This window comes from Triticum aestivum, chromosome 3A, assembly GCF_018294505.1.
Source record: "Triticum aestivum cultivar Chinese Spring chromosome 3A, IWGSC CS RefSeq v2.1, whole genome shotgun sequence".
In the NCBI taxonomy this organism is placed as follows: Eukaryota; Viridiplantae; Streptophyta; class Magnoliopsida; order Poales; family Poaceae; genus Triticum; species Triticum aestivum.
In genome coordinates, this window is record NC_057800.1 from 192,765,008 (window position 1) to 192,792,651 (window position 27,644).

Here is a 27,644-nt window from a genome sequence, read left to right on the forward strand (position 1 = left end):
TATGTGCATTGGCATTTCACTTTGCTGTGCTTATGTGTTTCTTGATCATGTTCAAGGTCTGCATAACCTGTGAAAGAGGCTACAATTAGTTTTTTTTAAAAGGAGGATGACCCCTGGCCTCTGCATCTAGGCGATGTATGCAGCCATCTTATTAATTATTCACAAAGACCTTACAAAGTAATACATCAGTAAGTCTGAAGCCACCATCTTGGCAACATCTATCGCTACTCCTATCCACTTGATGAAGGGGTGCCGAATTGTCCGAGCCGAATGCCAAACAGACCTCGCACCAAAGCCTAACATCTAAAGCCGAAGGCCCCAACCAAGGCGTTGCCGGGTCTGGGGCACACACCGGTCTGGCACACTCTCAAAGGCCGCCGCCGCCGTCTTCCACCAATCCATCTTCAGAGAAGGTACTGACGCATCGGCCTTGCAAGGCCTGGCGTCGACGCCACCATAGCACCAGACAGCGCCACCTCCCTACACGTGTCCATCATCACACATCCATCGCCGAGGCCCTGCAGTGCCACGCCGCCAAGACTCCACGTCGTCGATGCGTCACATGGAACGCCGCTCCACCACTGGTCCCTTAGGCCAATGCATACTTCCAAGAATGACGCCCCCACTAGAGGAACAACACCTTAGTACCGCCATCATTTGATCGACTGATCAAGGGTTTCCCCCAAAGGTAGTGGAAGGAGTCGGGAACTTCACCTTGATGATGCCTCCAAGAAGGAAACCACCTAGGGTGTCACCATCACCTGCTCCGGCCACCTGCCGTAGACAAGGTTTTCACCCGGATCTTGTCCCAAGAGCATCCATCTGACATCATGTGCATTGGCCAGACCACCTTCAAAGCCCCAGATCTGGCCTCCCAGATCCGACGACCACCCATAGCAGCATTGCCACCGTGGGAGCCCTGGCACACCAGCCACTTCCTGTGTGTGCCATCATTGGAGTTCGAGGGAGGGCTGCCACCCCACCTCGACAAACCACGAGAGCTGCCAGGAAGGATCCCGCGCGTGCTCGTCACCGTCACTGATCTGATCTAATCCGGAGCCAAAGCCACCGGATCGCCAGTGGAGTTCCGCCTTGGCCAGGGAAATCACCATGCCATGCCGTTGCGGGTTGCTTGAGCTTCACCCGCCGCCACCTTCCAGGGCCGCCGCCCCAGGATCCCGATCTGGCCAGCCCAAACCTCCACGCCGCCGCACGGAGCATGCTATCGCGCCGCCATCGATCAGATCGCGGTCACGCCGTCACGCGTGAGGAGGTCCCGCCCCACCCCCTCCTACGCGATCCAAGGAGGAGAACCCCCGCAATCGCCGTCGGCCACCGAGCTTAGCCCAGCGGCATCCTCCGGCGGCGGCGGAGGGAAGGGAGGGAGGTGGTGGTGACCCTGGCGGCTAGGGCTTGAGGAGCCGCCCGAGACGGGGCGACGCGGGGGATTGGCCTATTCTCATTCGTGGCTCCTGACAGTTAAATAAAAACCAAAATTTGTATGGGTGCAAGAAAATGATGTTGTCCCAGTTGGAAGCCTGCTATGGAGCAGTAGGCAATCCTAGGCACCCTCAAACTTGCATGCAAAGAGAAAATTTATTAGTGAAGAAATATACCAGTAGATTGGAATTTCTGTTACCATCCATGTTATATGAATTCGTGCATTTAGCAAATAACTTTTGCCAACGTCAATCAGAGATGGACCATTTTATTGAGACTTACCCCAGTACAGTGTTACAAAACTGGAGAATAGTGGTCCAGCGCAATATAAATTTTTGCAAGAAGATCCGTTAAGGCCTCAACCTCATCACCAAGTAAATCCACCTGCAGAAAAATTCAGAAATCCTAGCTCATTACATCACTCGCCTCCCATGCTCCCACTTTACGGCATTATCAGGGCTATAACCTTGTTGCATTTTGCAGGCAAAGCAATATACAAGGAACATAAGCAATAATTAATTAATAGTCGTTAGGATCTGAAATTATATTTACCTCGAGCTCAGCCTTTTAAAGATTAGAGCCTCTTAACTCGGATATCTCCTTTTATCACAATGTCTTCCTTTTTAGAACATTGCCTTCCGTGAGGTGTTTACATTGGTCTTTCAATAAACAGAACATGTGAAAGAAAATGATACCATCCTTATTCACAGAAATACAACATAGAATAGTCATAAGTAGTTAAGTACTATAAACTACTCCCTCTGTTTCTACATATAAGCCCTTTTAGAGATTTCAGTTCTGACTACATATAAATGTATATAGACATATTTTAGAGTGTAGATTCACTCATTTTGCTCCGTATGTAGTCCGTATTGAAATTTCTAAAAGGGCTTATATTTAGGAACGGAGGGAGTATAAAGGTAATCATATGGCAAGATTCGTTAAGATAAAACTAATTATCATCAAGAAATCTAGTTTTACAAAAATAAAAAGATACCCCCATTACTGAATGCAATGCAAATACAAGCACCTTGATTCACTGTGGTGAATTTTGTTTGCAATGTTAGTTTGTTGATCTGTATACTACTAGGAAAAGGCCTACTAATGGTGCACCGGTTTTGCCTACTAATGGCGCATCACCGGTGCGCCATAGTAGCACGCCACTAGTAATTTTTACTAATGGCGCACCAGCTAGTGCGCCATTAGTATGTAAAAGCATGCGCCATTAGTGTGCCTCCCGGGGGGCCATACATAAGCATGCCTTTGTCATACTAATGGCGCATTCTCTGTTGATGCGCCATTAGTATCCTTTGGCATACTAATGGCGCACCTGGTGGTGATGCGCCATTAGTATGAATATTTGTTTTTTTTCCTTTTCTGATTTTTGCGCAGGTTATAAAATATATTATTAGACAGAATATAAAATATATTATTAGACAGAATATAGACAGCAACATCAGATTCATCGAATACAATAGAAGATTAGTCTCCGAATACAATTCATCATATTAGTCTCCGAATTCAAAAAACCGAACAAAGATAAAACACTATAAGTCTCAAGACCGCGAGTATCGAGTTTGTCGGAAGTAATACTAATCATAACAAGTCATACTAATCATCATCATACAACTTCTACTCGTTATTCATAACAAGTCATACGATCATCATCTTGATAGTCTTCGAACCAACCCTACTTAATTGTTCATCAGCACATGATCATCAGTATTAGGCAGGACCTAAATACCCTATTTAAGCTAAAATAGCATAAAACAATATAGACCCTGACTCTCCATTATGGAGAATGGAGAACATCCTGTCTCCAATTCTTGCGCTTCGCTTCCTTTTGCTTCCAAGAAGCTCCTTACGACTGTCCATACATTTTTTCCATCCTTTGATTTTCATGTCTCCACTTCTTTTAGAAATCTCGTATGGACAGTTGAGATTCGTAGGACGACCTGGCTGTATGTTCAAAACATTAACACTACCTTTCAGATACATCATATGAGGCACACAATTCTCTAGGATTATCTGTTGAAAAACATAGTAATAACTTCATAGTTAGCAATGATGTACTAGTTTTAGAAGTATGCAAAAGATGCACGGATGTCGTAATAGTAAAAATCTTACCAGGGTATCTCCATGGTAGTTATCGTAGTTGAACACATGCACTAGTGGCACGTATTTACCATAATGTTGAGGAGTTTGTTTATGAATAATGTAATTTTTAATGTCAGTACAAAATTCGACCAGATGATTTTTCTCCTTGTAAGTTGTTAATTCGGAGCCATCGGTGTAGTGGGTTTTGTCTACCATTTCCCGCACATTCTTTGAACAATAAAAATAAGCTGTCAATGGAAATAAGCTGTCAACTATTTTGAAATAAACAATATAAATTAGCTAATAACTATGTTTGAGAAACTCACATAGCGGTAGAACTGGAGACGTATCAACAAGGACCCAAATGTCCATATTGTCTTGGTTGATGTCAGGATTACCAAGATCCATGGTGATAAGCATACCCTCATCAACACCATACATCTTGCAAAATGCTTCCCAATTTTTGCAACCAAAATGGGTTACGCTCTCAGAATTATATAGATTTACTTCAAAGTCCACATCGTGATGAGTCCTTAGGTGAATTTTCTTTGTTTTAGAAATTTCATGGTCTTCAAAATCCATCCTCTCCAAGACATAGCGTCTTGCATGGCATGGGATAAGCTATACTCGAATTGTAAAAGATGAAAATTACACGTTGAAATAGTTGAAGTCATGCTTAATTATGAAAATAACACTTGTCGTCGTTGTGTACCGTTCCAACTTTGAAGGTCTCCTCAAGCTTAATGCTGAAGCGCCGATCATCGTCCAGGTGAGGCATGTCGCACAGACCTCGATTGTCGTGGCACCAGTCGCACTCCGCCGGGAGACTTTCGTCGTCCGATGATGATGACGACATATCCTGGGACAGCTCCCAGAATTTCTTGCCGCCCGAACCACCGGGCTCATCGTTGTGGGCCATGTTTCGCTCTAAATAGGAAAAAAGTTTGGTCAAAAAGTTGGTTATTGTCAAGGAACAAGATCATGGTCTCATCATTTAGGGTTTGTCGACACCGAGGCACCCTAAAAGCCTAAGCTTTCATCATTTAGGGTTTGTCGACGCCGAGGCACCCTAAAAGCCTAAGCGTACATCATTTAGGTTCTCATCGACACCGAGGCATCCGGGGCAGCCAAGTTAAGTTTTCATCATTTAGGGTTTATCGATGCCGAGGCACCCTAGGTTGGGCCTAATCACTTGGTGAAGGAAATATGCCCTAGAGGCAATAATAAAGTTATTATTTATTTCCTTATATCATGATAAATGTTTATTATTCATGCTAGAATTGTATTAACCGGAAACATAATACTTGTGTGAATACATAGACAAACAAAGTGTCACTAGTATGCCTCTACTTGACTAGCTCGTTAATCGAAGATGGTTATGTTTCCTAACCATAAACAAAAGAGTTGTTATTTGATTAAACGGGATCACATCATTAGGAGAATGATGTGATTGACATGACCCATTCCATTAGCTTAGCACCCGATCGTTTAGTATGTTGCTATTGCTTTCTTCATGACTTATACATGTTCCTATGACTATGAGATTATGCAACTCCCGTTTGCCGGAGGAACACTTTGTGTGCTACCAAACGTCACAACGTAACTGGGTGATTATAAAGGAGCTCTACAGGTGTCTCCAAAGGTACATGTTGGGTTGGCGTATTTCGAGATTAGGATTTGTCACTCCGATTGTCGGAGAGGTATCTCTGGGCCCTCTCGGTAATGCACATCACTTAAGCCTTGCAAGCATTGCAACTAATGAGTTAGTTGCGGGATGATGTATTACAGAACGAGTAAAGAGACTTGCCGGTAACGAGATTGAAGTAGGTATTGGAATACCGATGATCGAATCTCGGGCAAGTAACATACCGATGACAAAGGGAACAACGTATGTTGTTATGCGGTCTGACCGATAAAGATCTTCGTAGAATATGTAGGAGCCAATATGGGCATCCAGGTCCCGCTATTGGTTATTGACCGGAGACATGTCTCGGTCATGTCTACATTGTTCTCGAACCCGTAGGGTCCGCACGCTTAAGGTTACGATGACAGTTATATTATGAGTTTATGCATTTTGATGTACCGAAGTTTGTTCAGAGTCCCGGATGTGATCACGGACATGACGAGGAGTCTCAAAATGGTCGAGACATAAAGATTGATATATTGGAAGCCTATGTTTGGATATCGGAAGTGTTCCGGGTGAAATCGGGATTTTACCGGAGTACCGGGAGGTTACTGGAACCCCCCGGGAGCTATATGGGCCATAGTGGGCCTTAGTGGAAAAGAGAAGAGGCAGCCCAACATGCGCCGCGCGCCCCTCCCCTCCCTTGGTCCTAATAGGACAAGGAGAGGGGGCCGGCCCCTCTCTCTCTTTCCCCCCTCCGCGAATCCCAGAGGGAGTAGGACTCTCCTGGCGCGCCTCTCCTAGGCCGGCCGCACCCCCCCTTTTAGTCCTTTATATACGGAGGCAGGGGCACCCCAGAAACACACAAGTTGATCCACGTGATCTTATTCTTAGCCGTGTGCGGCGCCCCCAGCTACCATAGTCCTCGATAATATTGTAGTGGTGCTTAGGCGAAGCCCTGCGACAGTAGTACATCAAGATCATCACCACGCCGTCGTGCTGACGGAACTCTTCCCCGACACTTTGCTGGAACGGAGTCCAGGGATCGTCATCGAGCTGAACGTGTGCTAAAACTCGGAGGTGCCGTAGTTTCGGTGCTTGATCGGTCGGGCCGTGAAGACGTACGACTACATCAACCAAACGCTTCCGTTGTCGATCTACCAAGGGTACGTAGATCACACTCTCCCCTCGTTGCCATGCATCACCATGATCTTGCGTGTGCGTAGGAATTTTTTTGAAATTACTACGTTCCCCAACACTTGGCACTAATCACTTGGCTCTATTGCCACCTATGGTTTAATGCAGCAAGAATAAAGGGGCAGTTGATCCTACTTAATTAAGTACTAAGATACCCCGGCCCATGCATTAGTAGCAAGTACCTCATATGTCCGATTTTTAGCAAAGTCATGCTAAAATTCACGGAAAATTTCAGCACGACCTTTGCTGAAAATAGGACATATGGAGTACCCGAATTTGCCGGAACGGAAGTTAATCGACATTCTGGCAAACTCAAGGGCCTCTCGGGGTACCTGCAAAATCATCACGACACGACGGTCGGAGACAAAACCCAGCAAACTAGCACCACAATGTGCCTCTACTTTCATATGGATGAAAAGGCCACAGACCATATGGTCCTCTGCTTTCATATGGACAAAAATCAGCTCAACTTATACATACATATCAAGTGTGGTACTACCGAACACATATCAAGGGTATAAAGTATGGACTGTGACTATTGTCAAGTGTGGTACTACCGAACACATACATATCAAGATTCAAGAGCACATAGCTATTAGTCTTTGGACTAAGGGGCACTAGCACACTAGTAAGTGATAGGCAACCATCCTACATGGAAATGTGAAGAGTTACATGGATGAGTACCAGCTCTAAGTGAAGGCTCAATGGATTCAAGATCAACCGACTGAAGTTGCCCAAACCTGCAAGGAAAAGAGAGAATAATGATTTCGAACTGCTTCTGATGGCATACATAAGCATAAGTTCAGTCCCCCAAATCAAGCATGGTTTCTTACTGCCCACCTAAACAACCACCACCACAAGGAGCAGATGCAGATAACTCACTCAAAAAGACTAATAAACACCAGTTGCAGATGGAACACTTCCTTTTAACCTTACTAATGATATATATGTTCCCTTATTGCAACATTGCTAATAGAGGATGACATCAATTTGCTGAAATAGCTATAACAGAACACGCATAATCAATCAGCTAGAGAGCTTTTTGCCCTTTCGCTCTCGGGGATAATTCAATGATCCAGTAAAACCATGAGGAGACTTACTTCTAGGCTAGCAACAACTAAAGGCAGAAGGGTCGACAACTCCCAGGATACTTGTCACTAAATGGCCAGTAAAATGATCTAGTTTTGAAAACTCTGCTGCTTTGACACTCCATCAGAAACAGAACATCTAAAACTCGATTCAGTTGACTAACTAAAACATCTGTACATGGAAACATGAACTAAAACACCTGAGTCAAACAAACCCACAAGCAAACCATCACAACTAAAACTAGAACAATACCAGCATCTAATAGCACATAGATATCATTACCAGCATCGGTCTGAGGGTGAGACCAACCTAATGCATAGCAAGTTAATTCAAGAAACTATAGTTGGACAAAACATGAAATTTAGAAGCATTCTACAGAGAGCACAAGGAAGCAGAATGAAATCTCAATCTACTTCAGATGCATTTGCAACTGAACAATGTCCAGAGGTTGAGCAACTTGCATGCTTATAGCCTCCTGAAGAGTTGTATCACACACTGCCATGTAAACAGTTTAAATTCTTCCATGAAGCAATTGCAGCAAACCATTCGTGGTAGTTTAAGCTGGAAAAGAAAAAGCATTTGGAAGCAGCAACTTCCTGCCTACTCAACTAAACTCATCTTTCACCATGCATAGGTTGGGGAGGGAGGAAGGGTGGAGAGGGAGGAAGGAGGAAGGAGGAGAGGTACCTGGGCGGGCGCAGGGCAGGGGCCGACGCGGGCAGGCGATGCAGTCAGAGATCCGGGACGGTGAACTGCGCGCGAAGGCCAGGGGAGTCGAGTCAGTCTAGGGGAGGGAGCTTATGGGCGGAGGGGGACGGGCGGAGGAGGAGGGGGCTTACGGGCGGCGGCGAGACGGTTGCGGGTCGGCGGCGGTCGTCGTCCTGCACCCCGTGCGGTCGTCGGCGGCGGGATGGTTGGGGGCCGCGGCGGCTTGCTGTCCGGTGGGCGGCGGAGGAGCTTTAGTGGTGGGGGCGCGGGGGCGGCGACGCACGTAGGGGCAGCGCGTCGTGGGTTGTCGTGGCTGAGAGATGTGAGATGGGATCGGCCGGGGATTGGGGCCAAGATTTTAGTCGGGGGAGGTATAGCAATGGCGCACCACCTAGCGGTGCGCCATAAGTAAGTTTTTTTTTCTGATAACAATGGCGCACCCACCTCTGGTGCGCCATTAGTAACTTTTTTCCTGACAGCAATGGCGCACCCTCCTCTGGTGCGCCAGTAGTAACATTTTTTTCATTATTTCTTGTTGCATCTAATACTTTGTTTTTTATCAAATTTGTTATTTTCATGAGGACTAGAACAGAAGATATCATCAAATATCATCAATTTTTTTTTAAATATCATCAAATTTGTTTTTTATTTTTAATTGAAAATATCATCAAATTTGTTATTTGAAGATATCATCAAATTTCTTATTTCAAAATATCATCAAATTTGTTATTTAAAAATATCTTCAAAAAGTGGGGGAGGGTGCGGGTGTCGCGGCGGCGGCGGAGCGGGCCGGGGGAAGGTGCGGGGTGTCGGCGGCGGTGGTGGAGCGGGGGAGGGTGCGGTGGGTCGGCGGCGGCGGTGGAGCGGGGGAGGGTGCGGTGGGTCGGCGGCGGTGGAGCGGGGGGGGGGGTGCGGGGGGTGCTCGGCGGCGAGGGGGATCTGGCGAGGGGGATAGCTATCGAGAGGGAGGGGGATCGAGATCGAGTGTCCTCATGAATATTCAATATTTTTTCATATTGAATACAATCGATCTTCTGTAGGCCCGAGAAATATTTTTTCATATTGAATACAAAAATATTCATGATATCAAAAAGTGCCTGAGAAATGAAGGCTACAATTTAAATACAATCGATCTTAGCTAGCTATCTGTTCACAGTCTTCTTGCCCTTCTTTTTCGCAAATGGAGTTCTTCTGTGGAACGGACGTCCTTTAGATAGGGTGGTCCTGCTTCTTCTTGTGGTGTATGCTGCTACTTCATCGTCGTCGTCATGTTCGATCTTCGGGTCGCCGTACTTGTCGAAGTCTTGCTCATTGGCTACTCCATCCATTCCGATGATCTTCCTTTTGCCTCTCCTCACGACAACACGACTGTGCTTTGACGGATCGGTAATGAAGAAGCATTTGTCCACTTGTGAAGCCAGTACCCATGGCTCATTTTTCGCGGTGACGTTTGCGCCCGCGGTCTTGGATTTGGCTTCGGGTATAACCATGGTGGTGAAATACCAGTCTTCTTTTAGGACGCTCTTGGCCCATCTGACACGGAACATCGGGACCTTCTCTCCAGCGTAGCTCAGCTCCCAGATCTCCTCGATCCTTCTGTAGTATCTGTCCTTGTCGTTACCGGTGTAGGATTCCATTGTTACCCTGGAGTTCTGATAACCATCGCTCTTCATGTCCTTGTCCTCGGTGTAGAATGTGTAGCCGTTGATATCGTACGCCTCATAGGTCATCAGGTTGTGCTCGGCGCCCTGTGACAAGGCGAATATGAGTTGTTCTTCCGCGGAAGAATCCTCATGTAAAGGGTACGACAGAAGCTTCTGCTTGAACCAACGCGTGAAACATGAGTTGTGCTCTTTGAGTATATCTCCGTCCGTCCTCTATTGGCCTCGGTCATTGTACGTCTTCTCAATAAAGGTTTTGTGCTCTACCACCCAAGGATCGACCACGTCTATGTGTTGTAGCGCGACTAGGTTTGCTCTTTCAAAGTCGGCGAGTCGACCCTTGAAGTCGACATGCATTTCGCGGCGACCCTCACGGTGACCCCATCCAGCGAGCCTGCCGAGGTGCCTATTGACGGGCAGACCAACGGGGTTCTCGATGCCTAGATAATTCGTGCAGTAGGAGATGCACTCTTCGGTCAGAAAGCCCCTGGCTATACTTCCCTCTGGACATGACATGTTGCGAACGTATCCTTTAATGGCACCATTCATCCTTTCGAACGGCATCATGCTGTGCAGGAACGTCGGCCCGAGTTGGATGATATCCTCCACGATATGGACCAGCAGATGCACCATAATGTCGAAGAATGCGGGCGGGAAGTACATCTCAAGATCGCATAGTATCACCACGATCTCTTCCTGTAGCCTTCTGAGTTGCCTCACACCAATCGACTTCCGAGAGATGACGTCGAAAAGGTTGCATAGGCCAAATAGCGTTTCACGGACGTGCGCGTCCATAATCCCACGGATTGCAACTGGAAGTATCTGCGTCATCAGCACGTGACAGTCGTGAGACTTCATTCCGCTGAACTTCTGCTTCGCTGGGTCTAGGTATCTGCTTATCTTCCCCGCGTAACCGTAAGGAAGTTTTACTCCTAGGAGGCAGGTGAAAAACTGCTCGATCTCCTCCTGACTTAGAGTGAAGCACGCGGGAGGGTAGTCATTTCCGGTCTTCTTGGCCTTTTTGCCTTTGCGACGACTTTCTGTGTCCTGCTTCGCCTCATCATCATCATCATCATCATCATCATCATCATCATCATCATCATTAGCGTGAAGCTCCTGCCTGATGCCCATTGATTTCAAGTCTGCCCTTGCTTTCGGCCCATCTTTGGTCCTCTCTGGCATGTTGAGCAGGGTACCAAGCAGACTCTCGCACACATTCTTCGTGATATGCATGACATCAAGGCTGTGAGGCACATGGTGGATCTTCCAGTACAGCAAGTCCCAGAAAACAGACCTCGTTTTCCATACCTTCAGCAGCGGCTCTGGTGCCTTTCGCTTCTTTCCCGGCTCTGGCGCCTTTTTCTTCTTTCCCGGCAGTGGGCAGTCTTTCCAATTTTTCAACAGCTCGTCTATTTCCTCGCCGCTCCTCGTACACGGGCGTTTTCGGGGTTCGGTTTCACCATCGAACAGATCCTTGCGTTTCCTCCACGGGTCATTGTCGCGAAGCCACCTTCGATGTCCCATGAACACGGTTTTCGAAGACCCGGGATCTCTATCTAGCTGGCGATACGTTGTGTCATCCATGCACCTTACGCATCCAGAAAATCCGTGGACTACCTGCCCCGCGAGATATCCGTAACCGAGATAGTCGTGCACTGTCATGAGCAGTGCGGCTCTCATAGGGAAATATTCTTTCTCTGCGACGTCCCACGTATTGGCTGGCGTTTTCCACAGCGTGTCTAGCTCCTCCTTCAGCAGCCCCAGATACAGATTGATATCGTTCCCTGGTTGTTTCGGCCCTTCAATTAGCATACTCATGTGAATGTACTTCCTCTTCATGTACAACCAGGGGGGAAGGTTGTACATCCACACAAACACAGGACAGGTGCTATGTGTGCTTCTCTGGCTGCCAAACGGATTGACTCCATCGGTGCTCGCGCCCAGCACGATGTTCCTTGGATCCTTCCCAAATTCTGGGTATTCGAAGTTCAACGCTTGCCACTGGCTCGCATCCTTAGGGTGACTCAGCATCTTGTCTTTTTTTATCTCCGGATCATTTCCGTCATCTTCCCGCTTCTTCTCCTCCCTATCCGCGTGCCAACGCAGGAACTTTGCTACCTTAGGGTCCGCAAAATACCGCTGCAGACGAGGAGTGATCGGAAAGTACCACACCAATTTTCGAGGAGCTTTCTTCCTCTTCTTGTATCGAGTGACGCCGCACACCGGACATATGGTAGACTCCGCGTGCTCGTCCCGATAAATGATACAATTGTTCATGCACACATGGTATTTCATGTGCGGTAAATCCAGAGGACACACGATTTTCTTCGCCTCCTCGAAATTGGTCGGGCACTTGTTCCCCTTGGGAAGATGTGACGCCCGGATAATTAAGCTACAGTAACCCTCTGCTAAGGATGCCACGTCCCCTCGGTTACTGTTGATAAACTCGAGTTAGTTCAAAAACGATTCAAATTCAAATTTAAAATATAGGCAAACAGTAAAAGTTTTCAAGCATTAAAACTAAATTGTTCATCATGTGGCAAATAATCCCTAGCAAATTGAGGTGAAGAAACCACATTCTTATAGAAAATTTAGATGCATTTGAATAATTGAAACAGTAGGTAAAACAATGAAATAAATGTCTTTTGCATTTTATAAAATAATAAACTGTTTATTTAGTTGCCCCTAAGTTAATGGGACAGTAGCATAATTATTAACTCTAAATTAGTGACTGCTTTTATAATTTATAAAACTAATACAACTGAGAAATTAAAGGAAAACAAAAAAATAAATAAATAAAAGAAAAGAAAATACAAAAGAGAAAAACTAAACTAACAAAAAAACAAAGAGAAAGCCCCCCCCCCCCCCCCCGCTGGGCCAAGTGGCCCAGCTGGCCTTCGCCGCCCGAACGGGCCGGCCCAACTGGCCCAGCCGGCCACACCTTATCCCCACACCCCCCGCAAACCCTAATCCCCAATCTCCCCCACTCCTCCCACCCCCCCCCCCCCTGATTGGATCGGGGGCTCGAACCGCCCCGACCCCGTCGCCTCAATGCCGCGCCGGCGCCTGCCCGACGCTGCCCTGTGCCCCGCCGCCACCCTGGCTCCGCAGGGTGTCGTGTTCGGGCCCCACGTCACCCGACGACCCTGCTGCGATGGACGAGCCGCCCGCCGGCGATGACCCCCCGCCCTCGCGCCTGTGCCACGGCCTCCTCCTCGCCTCGACGCCGCCGCCGCACACCGTCGCCGCTTCGTCCCGCCACTGCTTCGCCGGAGCCGCCCACAGCCGTCGTCGCCTCCTCGTCCTCCTCCTCGAGCACGCTGCCGATTCCCTGCACCATAAGTGAGGCACTGCCTCTCCTCCTCTCTCCCCTGCTGTCGCTCGAGCTCGCTGGAGCCCGTAACCCCACGGCGCTGCACGCGTTCTGCCGTGCCACCGCGCGCGGCACCCCCTCCCAACCGTGCCCGCGTCGCCCTGCTCCCGCTCACGACCACCGTCGCCCTGTGTCGTCCCACTGCGCCCCGCCACCGCCATCCGTCGCCGTCCGTGCCCAGCACTACTGCAGCTCGCCGGACTCGCGGCTCCGCCCCGATTCCAGTCGCCCGCTGCTTCTCCTCGCGCGTGCACGTCATCCCGCTCGCCGTCTCTACTCGGGGTCACCCGCAGCGACCCCGTCGGCCACCGCGGCCATCTACGCCGGCCTCCCGCTCCAGTTCCACCCCTCCGCCGCCTTCCCTTGCCCTGGCTGCCGGCGTCGGCATGCGCCGTGCGCGCCCAGCCCCCTCGGGCTCGCGCTGTTCGGGCGCCCCGCCCCTTTGCTCGCCCGTAACCGCTAAGCCCAGGGGGCCACAGACAACTGGGCCCGCCCCCCTGTACCTATGACAAATGGGGCCCACCCCTGGAACAAAAAATTTTTTTTATAATAATAATTAAATTAATTATAAATAAATAAACAATAAATTAAAATATTAATTAATTAATTAATTAAATTATTTAATCCTAATTAGATTAGCCTAATTAACTAGTTTCACCTAATTAACTTTGATTAATTAACATAACTAATCTGATTAACTAAACTAATTAACCTGGTTAATTAGATAACAGACAATGACATGTGGGTCCCACTGGACCCACCTGTCTGTTTGACTGGTCAACCGACCAGTTGACCTGCTGACATCACTCTGATGTCATGCTTGCGTCATCATTCACTGTTCTGGATAATGTTGGGTTTAAATAAATAATTAAAATTAGAAAATGATTTAAATCTTTAGAAAATCATATCTTTTAATCCGTAATTCGGATGAAAATACTTTATACATGAAAGTTGCTCAGAACGACGAGACGAATTTGAATACGCAGCCCGTTTATCCGCCGCGCATCCCTAGCATAGCAAACACGCAACTTTCCCCCTCCGGTTTGTCTGTCGATAACGCGAAACACCGGGGATACTTTCCCGGATGTTATTCCCCTTCACCGGTATCACCTAATACCACGTTAGGGCACCCCTAGCACCGTTACTTGTCTTGTCATGCATCGTTATGCATCTGTTTGCATTATATTCATTGTTTCTTCCCCCCTCTTCTTCCGCTAGACACCGAGACCGACGCCGGTGCTACCCAGTACGACTACGGAGTTGACGACCCCTCTCACTTGCCAGAGCAACCAGGCAAGCCCCCCTTTGATCACCAGATATCGCCTACTCTTCTCTATACTGCTTGCATTAGAGTAGTGTAGCATGTTACTGCTTTCCGTTATTCCTATCCTAATGCATAGCCTATTCTTGCTACTACTGTTGATACCATTACCTGCTATCCTACTGCTTAGTATAGGATGCTAGTGTTCCATCAATGGCCTTACACCTCTTGTCCGTCTGCCATGCTATACTACTGGGCCGTGATCACTTCGGGAGGTGATCACGGGCATATACTATATACTTTACACAGTTACATTACTTATGATACTGTTCGGAGATGGGGGCTGAAGGGGCAGGTGGCTCCATCCAGGTAGTGGTGGGCCTGGGTTCCCGACGCCCCCCCCAACTGTTACTTTGAGGCGGAGCGACAGGGCAGGTTGAGACCACCTAGGAGAGAGGTGGGCCTGGCCCTGGTCGGCATTCGCAGATACTTAACACGTTTAACAAGATCTTGGTATTTGATCTGAGTCTGGCTACTGGCCTATACGCACTAACCATCTACGCGGGGACAGTTATGGGCACTCGACGTCGTGGTATCAGCCGAAGCCTTCGTGACGTCAGCAACGGAGCGGCGCGCGCTGGATTGGACTGGAACGCCTACTACGCTAGGTCTGCTTCCGGCCGCCCACGCAACGTGCAGGTGTGCTAAGGGCGATGGGCCCAGACCCCTGGGCGCTTAGGTTTAGACCGGCGTGCTGACCTCTCTGTTGGTCTAGGTGGGGCTGCAACGTGTTGATCTTCCGAGGCCGGGCATGACCCAGGAAAGTGTGTCCGACCAAATGGGATCGAGCATGTTGGGTTATGTGGTGCACCCCTGCAGGGAAGTTAATCTATTCGAATAGCCGTGATCTTCGGTAACAGGACGACTTGGAGTTGTACCTTGACCTTATGACAACTAGAACCGGATACTTAATAAAACACACCCTTCCAAGTGCCAGATACAACCGATGATCGCTCTCTCACAGGGCGTCGAGGGGAGGATCATCGGTTAGGATTATGCTATACGATGCTACTTGGAGGACTTCAGTCTACTCTCTTCTACATGCTGCAAGACGGAGGCTGCCAGAAGCGTAGTCTTTGAAAGGACTAGCTATCCCCCTCTTATTTTGGCATTCTGCAGTTCAGTCCACATATGATATCCTTATTCCATTTGATACCCATGCATATGTAGTGTAGTTCCTTGCTTGCGAGTACTTTGGATGAGTACTCACGGTTGCTTTCTCCCTCTTTTCCCCCTATCCCTTCTACCTGGTTGTCGCAACTAGATGTTGGAGCCCAGGAGCCAGACGCCACCTTTGACGACGACTCCTACTACACCGGAGGTGCCTACTACTACGTGATGTCCGCTGACGACGACCAGGAGTGGTTAGGAGGATCCCAGGCAGGAGGCCTGTGCCTCTTTCGATCTGTATCCAGTTTGTGCTAGCCTTCTTAAGGCAGACTTGTTTAACTTATGTCTGTACTCAGATATTGTTGCTTCCGCTGACTCGTCTATGATCGAGCTCTTGTATTCGAGCCCTCGAGGCCCCTGGCTTGTAATATGATGCTTGTATGACTTATTTTATTTGTAGAGTTGTGTTGTGATATCTACCCGTGAGTCCTTGATCTTGATCGTACACATTTGCGTGCATGATTAGTGTACGGTCAAATCGGGGGCGTAACAAGTTGGTATCAGAGCCGACTGCCTGTAGGAATCCCCCTTCCACACTCCTTGGCCAAAGTCGAGTCTAGTCATTACAAAAACTTTTATTAACATGGCTGTGTGTCTTACGGGCCCACGTCGCCATTGGGTGATATTAGGATCCTTTATTTCTCGTCTATGCTCTGGGACTCTAATCTCTCTTCTATTCGGGTTAAATGATTTTACGAACTCTGACTCTAGGATCTCGTAATTACTTCCTCCCGGAGAGCCCCTCACTCCAGATGATTGCATGGTGCGCCGAAGGATTCCGTGGCTACTCTCCGATGTTATCCTGAGAACTTTTGTTCATCATGTTTGCATTTCCCCTTCCACCGTCAACCCTTATGGATAACTACTTGCAGTTGTTATTCTTACTTTCATCCCCAGTTGGTCTTGTTATTACAAGATACCCAGAAATACTCGTCGTTGTTTCGATAATCCTTTAAGCTTACTGCCTTGCTGTTCTTTGTCACCTGAATACCCCTATGGGTAATTGTCGCACTTATCGAGTATCCGCTCATCCCCCAGTTGTTCATGTGTTTCACAATGGTCTTCGAAATACTATTCGATCCTCCAAAAATCCTTAGTAGCTTATTGCTCTGCAATACTTGTCTGCTTGCATTATGGATGCTTTCCATATGTCTGACAATATTCATCAGTATCCTTAGAAACCGTCATTTTGATCCTATTGATTCAACATGAGTGCGAATGCACGCAATCATCAGTTGATCCTTTCAAATTATCTTTCTGGCTCAGACGTCATTTTTGAACATGAGCTTGTTCTCGACCACTCTGTTTGCCGTCAATTGTAACCTTAGGACTATTGAACTTATCCACCCTTGATCAGAGCGTCTGCTTCTGATCCTTCTATTTGGAAATCATAATTCCTTTGATATCTAAGCATCGAATCATTCAGGTGTTCTATAATCTGATGCCCTTGCATCCTTTCTTCAACTGATTGTGTGCCAATGCTCACATCAGCTCCTCTATGGACTGTCAGATCCTTTATTGGATTATTATTCGACAGTGTCCCCCTTAATCAATAACCTCGTGAGCCTTTCCTCTGATACATAATGCTTTTGGTAAATTGTATCCTCTGTTTTATCAACCATGCTCTGTTTTTGAGCTGGTGGTATTTACGATTGAAGCTTGTGGTATATGTTTCCATGATACCCTGACGGGTTGAACCTATGCCTTACTTAATCTGTGTGAACCCGAAAGTTTTCACGGGTCATACTCCTCTGGTAATTCACCAAGTAGGTTTTGACACTGAAATCATTTTTATCTAGAGCAGTGAATGAAAGGTTATGCATTGAAGAATGGGAGTCGACCTTGAACTTTGTGTTCATGCCCATGGACACGATGTAGATCTTATTGTTAAAGCTTCTCTTAAATTAAATTATTCCTTTGGTATAAGTTCATCTTATATCTGGGATCTGACCTTTTGCAATCGTGGTTCCGACCATGTTCTCCTTTAAATACCGTTTCGCGTGCAAGTTTAAGCGCTTGTCTTCTGTAGAGAAATACCCCAGTCCAACCTCTACTTTGATCTGTCATCAAGTATTACCCCCATTGGTATCTCGAGATTATCACGGAACTGCATAACTTCTTATGAGTTCTTCTTCAAGTATTATTTGACTTCCGCTGCACCATCATTTGACTTGATGTCATCGCCAACCGATTACATCTTCATGAAATCTCTCGACAATTGTGTCGTGGTCATCATCAACATCCTGAGCTCTTACAAGATATCTATCGAATTCTTGATGAGAAATACAATCCTCGCCCCTCAATGGTTTGTGTTATCACCGACCACTTTATTGCCTTCCGTTCAACACAAACTTATTCGTGTTTTGTGTTATACCTTGAGATCCTTGCTATCCAGCATTTGTTCTTCTTTACCTTGGAATATTACCACCTTTTATGTCAAGAATGTCGTGGTAATTTTACCACCTCTTGAGAATTCTTGATATAGTAATATCTCTCGCCTTTTGCGTTCATTTCTTGGTCTCCGTGTTAATTCTAACCGGAATACCGACAAATGGTCTGCGATGTGTAAATTCTAAACTTCTAGCAACCCTATTGCTTTGAAGTTATTGGTCTACAGTTCCATTCTAAGTCTATTGCTTATTGAATCATCATTCGAACATTGATCGTGCTACCTAGTCCAGATTCCTGGGTGCACCCTTCTATCATTGTTCAGTTGTGTATGTTTCCCTCGAGCATACATCATTATATCATATGATCCGACAAATGATATTTCCTTGTTCACATAATTGTGGAAATCAATCCTTTGGAAATCTCGATGATTTGTTGCTGAGCCTATCAGCCACCTCATCCTGTCCTGGGTTTAATGATGAACTCCTTTTGCGGAACTCGCTTCCATAGTTCAATTCCCGAGAATCTTAAAATGTCATCTTGACAATTTGTGTTGCACTTTCTTCTCAGGTATCCTGAAATCTGAGTTATCCTAACACCATTCAGATCTGAATCTCAGTCAGATATGATGGTTGGAACATATTTTCAAGAGTTATAACATTGGTCTTTATGTGACCCAGTAAGGTGATGTCATGCCTAGCACACCTGCCCCGAGGCCCTATTGTTATAATTTCCTTTTTGGCAAGGTTAGTCATTCTTCCGTGAGGAAATCGTAAGACTTATTCTATAAGTTGTCCCTGATGGATCCATTGTGTTTCCAAAGTCTGATCTTCACCTGATGACCATGTTAATGCTATCTCATAGCATGTCTATGAGACTCCGATTCTCAACAAGAACATCTGAAGCCCAATGCTAAATGTTTCCTGCTCAGTTATCCAAACACCGCTGTATGTGTAATGTCATGAAATTCTCTCCCCTACCTAAAGAGTTTTCTACATTATATCCTGACATGGATATCATGCTCTGATTGTCCTTGGGGAGGATATACCCTTGAAATATGTGTTTAAACACATTTTCCTTTCCATTGTTCTGTTAATCTGATGCTCACATTTCCTTTACATTGGTTTGTTTAGCCTTTCCGGTGATCTATATGATCTAAGCAGCAATATTCTACTGCTTATGTAAACACATAGGTGCCCAACCGTGTCGGTAAGACCCTGTTACTATTGTTGATGACTTCCCGGTAGCCACCGATGGACGAGAACTTTGCCTATTGGTCCGCCTCGTATCAACGAGCAGGGAAAATGGTTCTCTTCGTCCCTCGCCCTTGGTACCGACGTTGTTGCCGACATAATCGACAGGTTACCCTCTGACAGGCCTTGCTATCATGACCATGCAAGATGTCACCACTCCTCCTACTTTTAACCCACATGGTGGGCCCATAACCCACAGTTCCACAGGATCGAAACCTGACTCTCTTGTACACCCTGTTTCAAAGTTATCCCTTGCACTTGGTTTCGTGTGTAATTCGTGAGCCACCTTCCGAGTGATCTATTCTGGCATCACACACAATACTTGGTCCCATTGCTCTGAAACCTTTCACACTCTATTTCACGCAATGAAAGATTGCCTATCCGCCCGAAACTTTTCATGATACCTTCTTACTTCGCTCTCGATATTTTCTAAGGTTTGAATTCGAGAGTTACTTTCCGCCACCTTCACTGGTGTTATCTACCAGATAAGCAACACTATAGTGGCCGTTCTTCCAAAATGCCCCTTACCTATTCGTAAGTACGTTGGAGTTCCCGAGAAAAGGACGACATCACCATGATGACCTGAAGCAGAGAAATGAAGACGTCAATGTAACGGATCGACCTCTTCAAGAAGAGCAACCAAGACTGAGAAGATTCGTTAGCATTTCATAACCAGACCTTTCCCCCCTTAGTCCCCCTCTTAAATCTCGGGACGAGATTTCTTGTAGTGGAGGAGAATTGTGACGCCCGGATAATTAAGCTACAGTAACCCTCTGCTAAGGATGCCACGTCCCCTCGGTTACTGTTGATAAACTCGAGTTAGTTCAAAAACGATTCAAATTCAAATTTAAAATATAGGCAAACAGTAAAAGTTTTCAAGCATTAAAACTAAATTGTTCATCATGTGGCAAATAATCCCTAACAAATTGAGGTGAAGAAACCACATTCTTATAGAAAGTTTAGATGCATTTGAATAATTGAAACAGTAGGTAAAACAATAAAATAAATGTCTTTTGCATTTTATAAAATAATAAACTATTTATTTAGTTGCCCCTAAGTTAATGGGACAGTAGCATAATTATTAACTCTAAATTAGTGACTGCTTTTATAATTTATAAAACTAATACAACTGAGAAATTAAAGGAAAACAGAAAAGTAAATAAATAAAAGAAAATAAAATACAAAAGAGAAAAACTAAACTAACAAAAAAAACAAAGAGAAAGCCCCCCCCCCCCCCGCTGGGCCAAGTGGCCCAGCTGGCCTTCGCCGCCCGAACGGGCCGGCCCAACTGGCCCAGCCGGCCACACCTTATCCCCACACCCCCCGCAAACCCTAATCCCCAATCTCCCCCCCTCCTCCCACCCCCCCCCCCCCCGATTGGATCGGGGGCTCGAACCGCCCTGACCCCGTCGCCTCAACGCCGCGCCGGCGCCTGCCCGCCGCCGCCCTGTGCCCCGCCGCCACCCTGGCTCCGCAGGGTGTCGTGTTCGGGCCCCACGTCACCCGACGACCCTGCTGCGATGGACGAGCCGCCCGCCGGCGATGACCCCCCGCCCTCGCGCCTGTGCCACGGCCTCCTCCTCGCCTCGACGCCGCCGCCGCACACCGTCGCCGCTTCATCCCGCCACTGCTTCGCCGGAGCCGCCCACAGCCGTCGTCGCCTCCTCGTCCTCCTCCTCGAGCATGCTGCCGATTCCCTGCACCATAAGTGAGGCACTGCCTCTCCTCCTCTCTCCCCTGTTGTCGCTCGAGCTCGCTGGAGCCCGTAACCCCACGGCGCTGCACGCGTTCTGCCGTGCCACCGCGCGCGGCACCCCCTCCCAACCGTGCCCGCGTCGCCCTGCTCCCGCTCACGACCACCGTCGCCCTGTGTCGTCCCACTGTGCCCCGCCACCGCCATCCGTCGCCGTCCGTGCCCAGCACTACTGCAGCTCGCCGGACTCGCGGCTCCGCCCCGATTCCAGTCGCCCGCTGCTTCTCCTCGCGCGTGCACGTCATCCCGCTCGCCGTCTCTACTCGAGGTCACCCGCGGCGACCCCGTCGGCCACCGCGGCCATCTACGCCGGCCTCCCGCTCCAGTTCCACCCCTCCGCCGCCTTCCCTTGCCCTGGCTGCCGGCGTCGGCATGCGCCGTGCGCGCCCAGCCCCCTCGGGCTCGCGCTGTTCGGGCGCCCCGCCCCTTTGCTCGCCCGTAACCGCTAAGCCCAGGGGGCCACAGACAACTGGGCCCGCCCCCCTGTACCTATGACAAATGGGGCCCACCCCTGGAACAAAAATATTTTTTTATAATAATAATTAAATTAATTATAAATAAATAAACAATAAGTTAAAATATTAATTAATTAATTAATTAAATTATTTAATCCTAATTAGATTAGCCTAATTAACTAGTTTCACCTAATTAACTTTGATTAATTAACATAACTAATCTGATTAACTAAACTAATTAACCTGGTTAATTAGATAACAGACAATGACATGTGGGTCCCACTGGACCCACCTGTCTGTTTGACTGGTCAACCGACCAGTTGACCTGCTGACATCACTCTGATGTCATGCTCGCGTCATCATTCACTGTTCTGGATAATGTTGGGTTTAAATAAATAATTAAAATTAGAAAATGATTTAAATCTTTAAAAAATCATATCTTTTAATCCGTAATTCGGATGGAAATACTTTATACATGAAAGTTGCTCAGAACGACGAGACGAATTTGAATACGCAGCCCGTTTATCCGCCGCGCATCCCTAGCATAGCAAACACGCAACTTTCCCCCTCCGGTTCGTCTGTCGATAACGCGAAACACCGGGGATACTCTCCCGGATGTTATTCCCCTTCACCGGTATCACCTAATACCACGTTAGGGCACCCCTAGCACCGTTACTTGTCTTGTCATGCATCGTTATGCATCTGTTTGCATTATATTCATTGTTTCTTCCCCCCTCTTCTTCCGCTAGACACCGAGACCGACGCCGTTGCTACCCAGTACGACTACGGAGTTGACGACCCCTCTCACTTGCCAGAGCAACCAGGCAAGCCCCCCTTTGATCACCAGATATCGCCTACTCTTCTCTATACTGCTTGCATTAGAGTAGTGTAGCATGTTACTGCTTTCCGTTATTCCTATCCTAATGCATAGCCTATTCTTGCTACTACTGTTGATACCATTACCTGCTATCCTACTGCTTAGTATAGGATGCTAGTGTTCCATCAATGGCCTTACACCTCTTGTCCGTCTGCCATGCTATACTACTGGGCCGTGATCACTTCGGGAGGTGATCACGGGCATATACTATATACTTTACACAGTTACATTACTTATGATACTGTTCGGAGATGGGGGCTGAAGGGGCAGGTGGCTCCATCCAGGTAGTGGTGGGCCTGGGTTCCCGACGCCCCCCCCCCGACTGTTACTTTGAGGCGGAGCGACAGGGCAGGTTGAGACCACCTAGGAGAGAGGTGGGCCTGGCCCTGGTCGGCGTTCGCAGATACTTAACACGTTTAACGAGATCTTGGTATTTGATCTGAGTCTGGCTACTGGCCTATACGCACTAACCATCTACGCGGGGACAGTTATGGGCACTCGACGTCGTGGTATCAGCCGAAGCCTTCGTGACGTCAGCAACGGAGCGGTGCGCGCTGGATTGGACTGGAACGCCTACTAGGCTAGGTCTGCTTCCGGCCGCCCACACAATGTGCAGGTGTGCTAAGGGCGATGGGCCCAGACCCCTGGGCGCTTAGGTTTAGACCGGCGTGCTGACCTCTTTGTTGGTCTAGGTGGGGCTGCAACGTGTTGATCTTCCGAGGCCGGGCATGACCCAGGAAAGTGTGTCCGGCCAAATGGGATCGAGCGTGTTGGGTTATGTGGTGCACCCCAGCAGGGAAGTTAATCTATTCGAATAGCCGTGATCTTCGGTAACAGGACGACTTGGAGTTGTACCTTGACCTTATGACAACTAGAACCGGATACTTAATAAAACACACCCTTCCAAGTGCCAGATACAACCGGTGATCGCTCTCTCACAGGGCGACGAGGGGAGGATCATCGGTTAGGATTATGCTATACGATGCTACTTGGAGGACTTCAGTCTACTCTCTTCTACATGCTGCAAGACGGAGGCTGCCAGAAGCGTAGTCTTTGAAAGGACTAGCTATCCCCCTCTTATTCTGGCATTCTGCAGTTCAGTCCACATATGATACCCATATTCCATTTGATACCCATGCATATGTAGTGTAGTTCCTTGCTTGCGAGTACTTTGGATGAGTACTCACGGTTGCTTTCTCCCTCTTTCCCCCTATCCCTTCTACCTGGTTGTCGCGACCAGATGTTGGAGCCCAGGAGCCAGACGCCACCTTCGACGATGACTCCTACTACATCGGAGGTGCCTACTACTACGTGATGTCCGCTGACGACGACCAGGAGTGGTTAGGAGGATCCCAGGCAGGAGGCCTGCGCCTCTTTCGATCTGTATCCCAGTTTGTGCTAGCCTTCTTAAGGCAGACTTGTTTAACTTATGTCTGTACTCAGATATTGTTGCTTCCGCTGACTCGTCTATGATCGAGCTCTTGTATTCGAGCCCTCGAGGCCCCTGACTTGTAATATGATGCTTGTATGACTTATTTTATTTGTAGAGTTGTGTTGTGATATCTACCCGTGAGTCCTTGATCTTGATCGTACACATTTGCGTGCATGATTAGTGTACGGTCAAATCGGGGGCGTAACAGAAGACGTTCGTGCGAGAATGACATGTTCTAGTCGAAGCATGCGTCGGTCATTTTGTGTTTTACCTTCATCTCCAGAGCCATGAGCGTTATTTTTAGGCGGGTATCCTCGGGCCTGCATCCTTCATACAATGGAGTAACCGCGTCTATCTCCAGTTGATCCAACTTGGCTTTCTCTCGGGCGGCAGCTCTTGCGTTATCCGTCTGCTTGAGAAGCAGCTCTTGAATATGAGGGTCCTGCACCCAGCCTCCATCATCGTCTGCTCCGGCATCTTCATCTTCATGATCATGCCCTTCGTCTTGATCTTCCTCATCATCATGTACGACATCTTCTACATGATGACTGTGTACAGCATCACCGTCGTGATCATGTCCTGGAGATTCTTCGTCTTCTCGCCCGCCCTCGCCGCGGTGGTACTTGTCTTGTTGCCCTTCCTCATTTCTTGCCCGGCCCCGGCCATGGACGACTTCATAGTCATCTTCATCACCTTGCCACCGATAGCCATCCATCAAACCACGCAAGAGCAGGTGGTCCCGCACCTTCCCGAAATCCGGGTCCGCAATAAGGCTCTTCAGATTGCATCTTCGACACGGACATCTTATCTCTGTCTCGTTCTTTTGAAGCATCTCGGCCTTCACAGAGCTCAAAAACCTATTCATGATGCCTTCAGTCATCGTGCGGACCATGGTCGCCTGCGGGGTAGAGCAAAACGATATTTTAGAACCAAGAAATTTTTTGGCATGACCTTCCCTAAAAATAGGACCAAAAAGAATGCATAGTGCCAAAATTCTCGCCGAAACGGAAATGAATCAAAACATTCCGGCAAAATATTGGCAACTATCGCATTTCAAATACCGGTACCTTCAAACATAAATATATATGCAACACCACAAACACATGCAACACCACAAACATACATAGATCTAGCTAGGCCACAAAAAGTGCATGTGCACGTTGTTGGAGCGAGCTAGGGAGAAAAAAAGTAGATCTACACCATGAAGATAGCTTTCCCCTTACTTACCTATCAAAAAAGGTAATTTTACCACTCAACTTTGATGAATCTATGGTGCAAATGAGGTGAGGAGGAGGAGGCAGCCGAAAGCTTGGAGAAGGAGGTGGAGGGAATGAAGTGGGGAAAGTGAGTGGGTAGGTGTGGGGCTGTCCAAAATATCTTGTTGGGGTCCCAGGTTACTAATGGCGCACCACAAGGGAATGCGCCATTAGTAACCCTGGTTACTAATGGCGCACCTGCAGGTGATGCACCATTAGAAGTTTTGCAAAAAGTAAAAAATATAAATATATATACTAATGGCGCACCGTCTAATAGTGCGCCATTACTAGTTTAAACTAGTAATGGCGCACTGTGAGACGGTGCGCCATTAATAGTTTTGCAATAAAAAGAATAAGAAAAAAATTACAGTAATGGCGCACTCACTGCCAGATGCGCCATTACTAGTTAGAACTAGTAATGGCGCATTGTCTACCTGATGCGCCATTAGTATGTATGGAAAAATGGAAAAAATGTAATACTAGTGGCGCACCTTGTTTCTGGTGCGCCATTAGTGTCTTCCACACTAATGGCGCATCACCAACAGGTGCGCCATTAGTATATAGTAGTGGCGCACTGCTTCCCTGGTGCGCCATTAGTATCAATCCTATCTATAGCCCTTTTCCTAGTAGTGCGTAACAAGATTCTAGAACTCTCTAATAGACCCAACAAGATTTGTCATGCATTCTTTGAACTCCTTTTCTTTATAAATGGTTGATGTGAATATTTTCTCCCTTTCTTCGACGACGTTATGTAAATACTGATTTTATTTCTCCAGCACCTTTAGAGAGTCTGTAGCATTTCTAAATCTGTCATGTAACTCACTGAAATTGATCTCATTTTGACGTACATGCTGCAGAGCTTGCTCCAGCCTGCCGACAATCATATCAAACTCCTTGTCAGATATACATGAGTCTTGCTTTTCCACTTTGTCTGCAAGTAAATCAAGTTGATAGAATAATAAATCCATATGACCCTTCATTGCTCCGAATTCGATCTGACAGGCCTGCTTTTCCTTCACTTACTGTACTGAAAGAGTCAACAGCTCGCTTCAGATTCTCAATCTCCTGCTTTTGTAGAGTCGATGCCGCTTCAGAGCAGCTCTTTTCCTCATTGTACTTTAACAATTAAGAATTGAGGTTTAACACTGCTTCCGCTACAGCTTCATTCTGAATGACTGAGCAAATCTCTTGCTTCATGTTATACCCCATCTCATTACCAAGCTATTTCGTTAACGAACTCTCTTAGTTCAATCATCTGTATCTCTTCTCTAATGATGGTTGCCATCCTGGCATCTTCGATATCAGATTCTAACATTCCAATTGTCTTTGCGTGATCTGCCTCTATGGATGCAATGTGTGATGTCTGGGTAGGAAAAGCACACGCTTCTACTTGACTATTAGTGGCAGCACCTTGTATTTGCTGGATTTCAGAATCTAAAGCATTGCTCTTGTCTTGTTGGCCAGCAAATGTTTCTGCCTTGATGCCATCCAATCTTGTCATTACTTCCCCGGCTTTATTTCTAATTTGCTCGAAATCTTTGTTGTTCCGTAAATTTCATGGGCTGGATCCTTATTTTTTAGGAGCTTTCCCTTATGATTATCTCTTCTGTGTTTTCTTGCACGACCGTGTCATGCTGCCTTTTCATACGGTTCATCTCTTTATTAAAACGGTCTATCAGAGCTTCCCTATCCAAGTGCTTCAAACATGACGCATCAGCGAAAGCCTCAGGAGAGGCTTCAGGACTTTCATCCTTTGCAGGACTCACATCTTCTGCACCATCAAAGTTATACTGGGACCCTGAAAACCCCCACTCAGAATTTTCTATCCCGACCCCCGGACAAACTTAAGCTGTCATTTCCAAGCTGCAGCAACCTTTTTTTAGCAACTTTATCTCTTCATCTTTGTAAGCAAGCTGCTGAACTATTTCATCCAACAGATGGGCGCTGTAAATTGATGATGCAGTGGTTCTGCTTGATCCCCCGAAGGCTTCTGCGGCGCACAACAACTTTGATGTGCATTTTACCAGACAGTTTTAATCAAAACACTATCCGGCTTTATTCATTATAATCAAATTTTCCACTGTCAATATGACGACCCCACGCAAAAATACCCCAGCAATGTTGTGAACTTTGAAATTATTCTCCCGTCTTTCATGTAAAAGGAGACCGTACAACGCAGCCATGTGGGTTAAGATCTCCTACAAAAATGGCACCATAAGGACATGAGTTGTTCAGATTTATATCGACCAGTACTCTACCGACGGCCATTGGTTCATCGTGACACCGCTGGACATGCTACAACTTCCCTGCATTCCATTTCCTCGAAGCAATTCTATCCACGACAACGACCAAGACTCCACAAAGTGTGGCCTTAGACGACACTTTACTTTCCAAAAGGGAATCTTTGCCATTTCTGATGTGAATGAGGGAGGTTGTCTGCTCAAGTCATCGCTCAAGAAAGCATCAGTCACATGAAAAAGAGTTTGGACTATGACGAAGACGAGCAAGCCTTTGTCAGGAGTGATCGAGGAAGATTGAATGATGGTAGTA

General features: G+C 47.2%; 1 pseudogene; it reads right to left on the minus strand.

Annotated features, from left to right (window-relative positions):
* Positions 1-16: 16 nt before the first annotated feature.
* On the minus strand, positions 17-27,277 carry LOC123056876 (WPP domain-associated protein-like; annotated as a pseudogene).
* Positions 27,278-27,644: the final 367 nt, after the last annotated feature.